Raw genomic sequence first — 11,369 nt, 5'->3', positions numbered from 1 at the left:
CTAACATGGAAGGGAAAATGGAATATTTTCTACACAAGAAACAAGAAAATTATAGGACTTTGATGATAAATATAACACCATGGTTGATGTTAAATACAAGACTGGAAGGACTTGTTGATGTTGAAAATGGAGCAATACTCATCAATAAACATGATCCCATGACAAAGTTAACACTAACTCTGACAAAAAATTTAGTCAAACACTTCTTGTAGATTATGAAATTAAGCAATGTGCTTAATATTGTATTGATAAAATGCTTGAGTAAGGAAAAATACTTTAAATTTCAAAATTTAATCCATGTCTCTTGAAGTTTTTGTAAAAAGAAGGTGTAAGAGGTTTGCCACCTCAAATTGGCATTGTTATTCATTTAGTTCTTATCACTCTCAAGACATGCCATTACTTATTCTTTCTTTTTTTATGTTATTTGAGTTGTTCATACCATAAAATTTGGTATCAAAGCGGGAGAATCTTGATTTGGCTTCTTTACATGAGTTATCTTACCATATTATAATTAACTATATTATAATCAATTGGGTCAACTGTAACCAATTGGGTGCATAATAAGACTAGTAATGTGGATTTTCTAGTCATTTCTAAGTCATATTAAGTGTAAGGAATATTTGTTATGCTCTCAAGTATAAATAAATGACCATGCGAATCAATATGTAATGATGATGTATGGAGAAAATATTTTTTGTTAGAATGATATGTACCTTGCTAATTCTATAATGATGTATCTCAACAATCATTGACTTTACTTAAATTTGATGTCTACTGTTGCAATACACATGTTATGAGCATCTTTTCATTTCTTTTGTTTCACAAAACAAATTTTGTATACTCATTTATTTTATAAAAAATTCTTATAGAGCACTCAAGCACATAAGGTAAACAAAATTCCTCAAATGAATGCTTAAAACCATATCAACTAGGTCACTTTTTGGTAGCAAATTCATAGTGGTCTAGGATCAAACTAGGTGTAGAAATTTCATGGTGTAAGGTCATTAATGTTAGAGTTGAATAGTTTGAGAGATAAAATCCTATTCCTGGTAAGGAATAGTGTGCTTGTTATATGTATAAATTTGTATTCAATGTTTTTTATGTTACTTGATCCTTCTTTTATTCAAATCACACTTATTTGGAAACAAAATTTTGGGAATTTTTCTAGATTCCTTTCTCTCCACATGAACATTTTGAATATATACATTTTATAACACAAACATGTTTTAAAAAAATGTGCACACCTTTTTGAGCTATTGTGTGAAAGCTAACATAACATGTGAAATGTACTTGTAGCATATTCAATGAGAACAGGCATGCATTTTATAAGTCACTATGTACATTATTGAAAATTCCATCATTGTTTCAAAGAATGTCAATTTTATACACCCACTGTACATGAATTGAGTGCATTGATGTCCATTTTATGCACCCACTCTACATGAATTGAGTGCATTGATGTCCATTTTATGCACCCACTCTACATGAATTGAGTGCATTGTTGAAAACTTCATTATTATTTTTAAAGATATCCACTTTATGCATCCACTTTAAATGAATGTTGTTATTATAAAATTTACTGCTTTTTATTAATTATTGATTATTTTAATTCCAAAAATTGATTTCATAGTTTTAAATAGTATAATAAGGTATTTGTATGATAGAATCAATTCCAAAATATTAACATATTAAACTGATGTGGGTTCATGCATCATATCAATTTGTATATATGCATCATATCAATTTGTATATTAGATATTTGAAATATTTCTTTATTTATATTTAAGTTATTAATTAAGTAATTTCAAAAGATTTGTATTTTGAAAACAGGTAATTATTAATAAAACATTGTATAAATATGAATTTTCATTATCAATGTCTAAAATGTTGATGGAGTAATTTCAAAAGATTTGGATTTTGAATGCATCATACTAGTATCTAAATATTAACTTTATTATATTTAAGTACATATGTATTAATTTTAAAGCATATTGTTTTTGGTAATTGTCAAGTTGGTAATGAAACCTCAAAAGTGTTATATGTAATTATGACTCATTTTGGCTTCATTGTGAATTGAAGTAGTTAATAATATTGAAATTAAATCATTTTCATTTTTTAAAATGGAAATTTGGATTATATATATATATATATAAAAGCATCCATTAAAAAATATTTTTATTTTTGGGTATTTTTTAAGTCTTTTTTTTTTCTAAAATTTGGTAGAGACGTTTTAAAATCACAAGTTTGAATTGTGTAATATATAAAATCTGGATACCTAAGTTTTTCAAGACATTAAATATATTTATTCATTCAAAAAAACATATTTGAAATAATAAGAAATTAAAATTTCATCTAAAATTATATCACCAAAAAAACCAAAACATTTATTAATCAAACTAGGCTATCTTTTAATAATCAAAATATACTAAATATTAAGTGGTCAACTATTTTAAATTTCAAAAATTTTGATCAAATAAAAAACATTTTTTTTTGTTTTAAATCTGAACAACTTAAATATCTTGAAATTCCATTAAAATTTTAATTATATTTATTATATTTTATCTTGAAATTCCATTAAAATTTTAATTATATCTTTATTATATTTTGTAATATATACTAAGATTTTAATTAAATAAATAAGTTAATTGTCAAAATACAACATTCTTTGATCATCTATTTCCAACACTAGTAGTTGTATTTTTGAATTGCGGACCAACTTTAACATTTAATTAATTGATTTCTACTTTAAACTAGACGTTGGTACATTGAATGAGGTTGTTTTGGTTACCACTATGCCAAGTTTGTCAAAATATAGCAGTGATGTCTTGAAATGGATTCTGATGCTCAAAGTATAATGGTGAAGCCCCCTAAGGGACTTTAATTCAAGAAACACATCTCATCAATTATGAGATGTCAATGACACTAATGGATATATCATGCACATTTGCATCAATATTACATCCACAATATACTGTTATTTTATTTTTTATGTTGAAATTCCTCATCTAAAACTCAATAGATCCATAGAATTTATTTGGAAAAGTTGTTCATTCCTTTTGTGTTAAAATTCCTCATCTAAAACTCAATAGATCCATAGAATTTATTTGGAAAAGTTGTTCAGTCCTTTTATGTTGAAATTCCTCATCTAAAACTCAATAGATCCATAGAATTTATTTGGAAAAGATGTTCATTCCTTAACCTCATTTCATATGTTTCCATAAACTCATACTCATTCTATAGATCAATAGAGTGTATTTGAAATATTTGTTCATGCCTTAACCCTTTTTTGGATGTTTTCATAAGTTTTTACTCCCTTCTACAAAGCCAAAATTCCAAGATTTAAGAAAATATTCCAAATTAAAATATATTTTTTATTAAAAAAAATTAAAATAAAATATTTTTCTTTTAAGTTTTAATTAAATTGTATATATTATTTTTATTTTTTGAAAATAAAAAATATTTAATTTTTTCCTTAAACGTTTGATAACCTGATAATAGTAAATTAAAAAATCATTCTAGCATCCATGTATTCTAGATACAACATTAATAATTTAGATTATAATTTTGGAACATAATTTGATGCAAAATTGTGTAGGGTAATTGTGGTTTAATTTTTTTTTAATATTAATAGTGTAAGTTACATATTTGAATATTTAAAATGAAATCTACTAATAATATTATATATTTATTTTATTTTCAACTTAAGTATGGAAAAGATGATAATCTTGATTATGTTAAGACTACCAAATTAGTGGAATTAGATAATATTGATGATGATAGTAGTGGTAATAATATGAAGAAGAAAAATATATTGATGAAAATGACTACAAGGTCAAAGACAGTAATGAGAATCAAGATGCTAAGAGAGTATATATGTTGTCATTTGCAAAATATTACTTCTCTTTTATGTGATGATGTCACGTAATGATGTAAGTATTGTATGACTCATTTCATCAATTATTATTGATACCATGATGATATTTTTTTATATGATAAATCGATACCTAGATCACATATAGATACTATTAGAGATTATAGAAAATTATTTTATATAATAATATTATTATATGATTTTGTAGTGAATTTATATGATGATATTGTTGTCATTTTATCTTCTTGGTATATAATCTTGTTTTGATGGAGGTGTATATAATTTTCTTTATATAAATGTTCATTTTCCTTATCATACCTCAATAACTTTTGTGTTAATTTGAATTGATATCTTTATTTAATATTGTTATTTATTTAAGAGTTTTTATTTAATTCATTTATGTATTTTAAATTAATAAAATGAATATAATAATATTTAAATATAAATGTGTATTTATTAGAAATCTATATTTTATGAGCATGGTAAATGAATAAGAAAAATTGGAGGAAAGCTAGACTCTAGAATGGAAGGAAAACTTGGTATTAACATCAAATTCAAAATGGAAACAAAACTTAGAGCTAGCATGGAAGCTAAACTTGGTTCTAAAGTGGAAGTTGAAAGGGAAGAAAAACCTAATACTAAAGTGGAAGTTGAAAAGGAAGAAAAACCTAATACTAAAGTGAAAGTTGAAGAGGAAGAAAGTCTATGCTAAGGTGAAAGAAAATGTTGGTGCTATAGTGGAAATTGAAAAGGAAGGATAAATAGTGCTAATTTGGATTAAGCTAAAGTGGAAGAAAAACCTATCTTTATAATAGACGAAAAATTCAATGCAATGGTGGACACAAAAGTGGAGACAAAACCTGCCTCAATGGGGCTGTTGGAAATAGAGCTAGTGGAGGGGGGGCGGGGTGGGGTGGGAGAAGGCCCGCCATCCCACCACCTCTAAGAGTGGAAAACTCCTCCCATGTAGTCACAGATGCTATGATTCATGAAAACACAATAAATTAATATGGTAACCCCCACACCCTCTGTGTCTGGGGGGTGGGGGGTGGGGTGGGAGAAGGCCCGCCATCCCACCACCTCTAAGCGTGGAAAACTCCTCCCATGTAGTCACACATGCTATGATTCATGAAAACACAATAAATTAATATGGTAACCCCCACAACCTCTATGTCTTCTTACCTTGCTCACACCTACTTTGTCATTTTATGTTAATTTCATATTCTTGTCAGGCTATAGGTGGGATTTCCCCCCCTCGGTTCTTCAGTGAAGGAAGTTGCAGGCCCTCCTCGCTAGGACCTCCATTTTTCTCATTCCACTGTCACTTGGATAAGTCCTTTCATGTTCACGACCTCTAGGGAATAGAATAGGAGACTAAGTGATCTCCAATGAGATCATCAACACTAGGAACCAACAAACAACGTTTGGAGCGAGCATAAAATTCATGAGTTGATAAAATATATGATGGTTTTCATATCTAAATGGTATTTTATATTTAATGTTGTGTTTATGATGTTTTTTACCACTTCTTCTATCCCTCTAGTTTTCTACTTCATCCAACGTTCTTTCCTTATGTCTTCATTTATCCAATTTTTTATGTATTCGGCCCTCTAGTTAGCTTGATCTCAGTTCATTCCACTTTAACCTCTACATAGTCTATCTATTGCCTCATGCCCTTCTTTGGAAGTCCCTAGTATAGGGCTTTGGTCCTTTCTAAGTAGAATTCCAAGCCAAAGAATATGGCCAATGTATAGTTCTAGGTGCCACGATTCTTCGAGAAAACCAAAATCCTAGTCCCAAACTTAGTCACCCATTGAAATTTACCCTTTTGTCACCCCTCTTAAGTTTCAAGAAGAAATCCAACATTTTAAAGCCTTGACTACAAGATATCGACAAGCCAATTCTGATTCTAAAATTCAAGCTAAAGTCTCTAGTTGGGTCTCTGGCCCTTACCATACTAGGGGGTGTAAGAGTTAGTATCTTCATTCCATCACCCTTCACTATAAAATGAAAACATTGTTAGGTCATGTCCTCAAAGAGAAACACAAGGACTGCAATGAAATTATAGATTTCCTCAATGACATGAATTGGATTCAAAGACAACAGTGCTCTTATTTGGTTAGCATGGATGCCCAGTTGGCCCACATTGAGAGACATATTTATTGTTAGCATCATTCTCTAGTAGGCCAAAGCATGCAAGATTTGAGTCCAACGGCATACTTTGATAAGTGATGCCCACACAGGGTTTTTTGTCTTCGTTTATAACTAAGAAACTTTATTTTTTTATATAATTTACATCTACGATATGTCACTATTACTAAAAAAACTATATCTAATGGTTTTCTCTATGGTGTAGGGATGTTTAGCTAATAGGATTATTTTTTCTCATTTTGATAAACAGAAGGCTAATACAATACCTCCATTATCATTGGCGTGGTTTCCCTTATGGAAAACCATGATAGTGAGGGGGATTCTTGATATGATATGTAAGTATGATTTGTGATCTAATGAAATAAAAATAATTAACAAAAAAAAGTGGAGGAAAAACCTAATGCTAAAATATAACTTGGAATAGTAGAAAAACATAGTGGAAGTAAATCTCAATGCTAAAGTGGAAGCAAATTTGGGTGCTAGCATGGAAGCCAAAATAAAATATCAATGCTAAGGTGGAAGCAAATCTTAGTTCTAATGTGGAAGCTAAAATCAAATATAAATGCTAGCATGGAATTTTTTATTGGAAATGAAAAGTGGTGCTAACCTAGAAGCTAAATTAGAAGGGAAAATGGATTTTTTCTACACAAAAAAGAAGAAAAAATAGTAGGAATTTGATGATAAATCTAACACCATGGTTGACAGTAAATCCATCAATGTGAGTATTTGTTGATGTTAAACATGGAGTAATACTCAACACTAAACATAGCCCCATTCTAAAATCAATGCTGACTCCAATATAAAAATTTAGTCCAATGCATTGCGCAAATTATGAAATTTAGTATTGCACTACTGTTGCACCAAGAAATGCTCTCATAGGAAATATTACTATAAATTTCAATACTAAATCCATATTCTCTTGAAGTTTTTGTAGAAAATCTTGGTGTAAGATGGTTTCCACCTTGAATTAGCATTGTTATTCATTTAGTTTTTATCATTCTCAAGGAATCAAATTATCTATTGTGATGCACAGTGTTGTCATTGAATTCAAAGGAGTATCAAGATTAGGGGGTTCTTATTGGTATTTGAGGTCTTAAGTTGAGAACCATCAAGTAGTAAGATAAGTGATAAATATTTAAAAACTATGATATGACTATGATTGTTGGTTGTTGAGGTCATTGTTGAGAACCTTCATAATTATCTTTGATTTTTTTCTTGAATAAGTCTTCAAAAAATGGAAGGTGGTCACAATAAGGCATTTTATCTGTAGAAGATCAAGTCAGGTGCCCTTGCAATCCATAGTTGGATATTCCTCTCAAATACCTTTCCAATGGTATATGGTACTTAGAAAAAATCCCAAGAGTTGATGGGAAAATGCATTTTGAAGTTGTGTAATAAAGCTAAGACAAAGGAAGTCTGGGCATATCGAAGATTCTGAACCTTTCAAGAAACAGACGAGTAATGCACGCCTAAATGACCCACATCCAAGTATCGAGGGGTGCTGAGTATTACCACTTGATATATGAGCTCGGACCTAGATTTGTTGTCAGGATTCACGTTGCTTCAAGGTTCCAATGTAATATGAGTATCGTGTCACCTGAATATTTAACAAAGGAAAACAAGGAAAACATCCAAGATACTGATCTCCTATTCATAAAAATTGATGATGTCGCAGTATGATAAGGTAAATTATGTGGCATGTAGATGGCGTTGACTGGACCAGAGTGATGATGTGGCAACTTGACATTGTGACACATTGCAAGCAGTGTTGGAGTTTTCTAGTAGCTAAGTAGGCCACGTCCATATGACACATGGTAGGATGTTTTGAAGTTTTTGGGTAGGTAAGTGAGCCATATCCATATGACATGTGGCATCACTCAAAGGTCACCATGTGGCATCATGAGATCATCATCATGATGTGGAACTATATCAAGGTTGGCACTAGGTGGACATGTTTGTGTACAATTCCATGTGTTAATAATTTGCTAGAAAAAGGCATATGATTGAGCAGTGGACCCAATTTTGGCTGGAGTTCCATTCATATCTCCATGCCTTTGGGTAATTTTCACAAGCATTCAAATAAAAACTTCCATACACTGGATATGCGTGTAATCATTTCAAATTTAAATATTTGATTATCAATGCAGTCACATGAGGGAAAGGTGCAAAAGCTTCAAGTGATTGGATAGTTAGGATTTGGTGTTGGATTTAATTATGAAACGCTTAAAAGATTTGTTGTATAACTATACAATGGGGAGTGCATAAAACTGGTGATCTAATTGTTGATGATAAGTGATAAATAACAACTTGCGAAGAATTCTATGTGAGATTCAGATTGTGCGTTGGCTCAATTGTAACACAGGTGGAGAAGTTATTGAGAAAGGAATGGTTGGTGGAAATTTAAGGTGTGAATTGACATTCTAAGGCTGTGATAGAGTGTTAAAATATAGCTCATAGAAATTAAAGGAGAATTGTAGTTTATTGTTGTCGTGGTGAAGAAAATTACATCCTCGAGCTATAGAAGAATTAATGAAGAGCCACTTCAAGCCCTGCGAAAATTGAATGAAGTTTTTATTCTTGTTTAGTGTGTAATTTGATTTGAACAAAAAGGTATCCAGAGCATGAATGGGTTGTAATCTAGAGTGTGTTGAGAGCAATTGTTCTTGATGTAGAAATAACTCAAAATTTGCAATTGCTAATGAAATCAAACTGAGATCAGTAGACAAAAATTTCTTCTTCTCAATCTATGGAAAGGAAAACATACATTAGAAACACATGCAATCATTTAATCACAATGGACACAATATTTTTACTGGGGAATCCAACTAGGAAAAACCCCTCCTCTATTTGTATTATATCAGTTAAGAATATAGATCTATTACAATGACTACTTCAATCCTTGAACCTCAATTTTCACTGCAATATTGATCTTCTCCTGAGTCTGCATTGGCCAATACTTAGCCAAAATAGGCCTCCTGCTTCCTCCTATTTGCTTTTACAATTCCTACACCTAAAGAATAGGGAAATTCATATTTACTTACACAAATTCCAAGAGAATAAGCTCCCATGCTCAATGCCAACTTTGTAGACTCAATAGTATACAATAATAATTACGTTGATGTTTTTTTCCTCCACTTAACTAGGAAATTTGAATTGCATGCACGACTAAGGTTATTTTTAGTAAATTGACTAGTTAACTGAGAGATCAGTGAGTTAACAACAGTTACAATACTCAACTAAACTCCTACTGACTCTATTGATGACTAGAGCTTGGATAACTAAATTTCAATAACTATAACTCCATTAGATTGTTATATCTTAGCAATCAGCTCATGCACAACTCTACTTCTTTCCCACAAATTCAAATTTACTAACTTAACTATGTGAATTGGCTATGTCACTCATGCTACTTGCAACTCAAGCCATCTTGTTGATGTGGAAATTCGAATTTCTCCATGTGACTAAGGCACAAGTCAAATGAAGCATTTTCTTGCTACAATTTAACACCTGTGATTGCATGCATTAGATTGTTGCAAGAGTGTGGTGTTGTGTATTGATTGTGTGTATGCCTATAGAGAAAGAAAGAGCCTAGTGAAGGAGAAGAGAACTATTGGAGTGGAGGTGGATGTAAGTGAGTAGTGATTGTAAGAAACAAATTTAAAGAACATTGTCAAAGGTTTGAGTCTAAAAATGTATGAAATATAGATCTAATTGGCTACAACAAGTTGGTTCTTACACAAATTAGAGGTCGGTGCCTTTATCAAGTTGATGATTGTTGATCTAAGGGATTTGGTGCCTGCTGTGGATGGGTGCTCACAAAAATTGACGTAATCTAAGTGGTTGCTTTAGATTTACATCAAACTAAAAACAATCTTTGGTGGTTTTTCTCTTGGAATGGTTTCCATGTTAAAACATTGTGTACAAATATCATGTGAATTCTTTCTTGTTGTGTATGAATTGTAAATGGTTGAATGATTGGTTAAATAATAATAAAAAATGTAATTACTAATTCATCCCCCCCCTCCCCCCTCCTTTCTCAGTAATTCTTGATTCCCAACACTTATTATTTCTATTTTTACGTTATTTGGGTTGTTGGACCATAGTGTTTAGTATCAGGGTAGATTAATCTTGATTTGGCTCCTTCAAATGAGCCACCTTACCATTTTACAATCCATTAGGTCAATTGTAAGCAATTAGCTACAAATTAAGATAAAAATTGTGGGTTGTCTAGCCACATTTAGGCCATATTGGGTGAAAAAAGTTGAATTATTTAGCCTTATTTTAGGGAACATTTGTTACACTCTCAAGCATAAATAAGTAATCACTTGGATCAATTTACAGTGGTGAATTATGGAGAAAACAATTTTTACTATATTGATTGTACTTTTCTAATTCTATAATAATGTAGCTTAACCATCATTAACTTTGTGCAAATCAAATGTCAACTCTTACAATATACCTATTATTTTTAACAAGTTGTGAACACATTTTTATTTTTTTATATTTGTAAAAAAAGTTTCCTATACTTGTCTTTTTTTTATAAAAAATACTTATAAAAACACTTGAGTACACAAGTACATATAATCAATAGCAAAGAAAACATGGGAAATGAATATTTAAAACGATATCAACTATATAACTTTTTAGTAGAAAATTCACATCACTTTAAGATTTAGTATCTCTATCGAAATGGGTGTAGAAGGTTCATACTTTATGGTCCTTGATATCTAGAGTTTAACACTTGAGAGATAAAATACTATTTCAAGTAAGGTATGATGTGGTTGTTATGTATATAAGATTTTACTTAATCCTTTTTATGTGGATTGATTTTCTAATTGAAGACAAGAATTTGGGAATTTCTTTGGGTTCCTTTTTTTTATATACATATTTTGAAGGCATACATTTTATATTACAAACATGTTTTGAAAAAATATGCGCATTTTGAGCTACCACATGAAAGATACTAATGTGGCATTTGAAATGTACATATGCCTTATTCAAACAAAACAAAAATGCATACTATAAGCAATTGAGTGTATGGTTGAAAATCACATTGTTATTTTTAAAGATATCAACTTTATACACCAACTATAGATAAATGTTGTCTTTGTCAAATCAAGTGGTTTTGATTAATCATCGATCACTCCAAAACCTAAAAATCATTTCATAATTTTAAATAATATAAAAGGGTATTTATGTGGTGGAATGAATCCCAAAATGTTAACATTTCCAACTTATCTGAATTCATGCATCATATCAGATTGTGTGTTTGATATTGAAAATATTTCTTTATCTATCTATGTCTAAAAAAAGTTGATTGAGTAATTCAAAATATTTGTTTTTTGAA

Source organism: Pinus tabuliformis, chromosome 8 (assembly GCF_031772625.1).
Source record: "Pinus tabuliformis cultivar Carrire ecotype Pingquan chromosome 8, CPIR1, whole genome shotgun sequence".
NCBI classification, from domain to species: Eukaryota; Viridiplantae; Streptophyta; class Pinopsida; order Pinales; family Pinaceae; genus Pinus; species Pinus tabuliformis.
Note: the sequence above shows the minus strand (reverse complement) of the source record.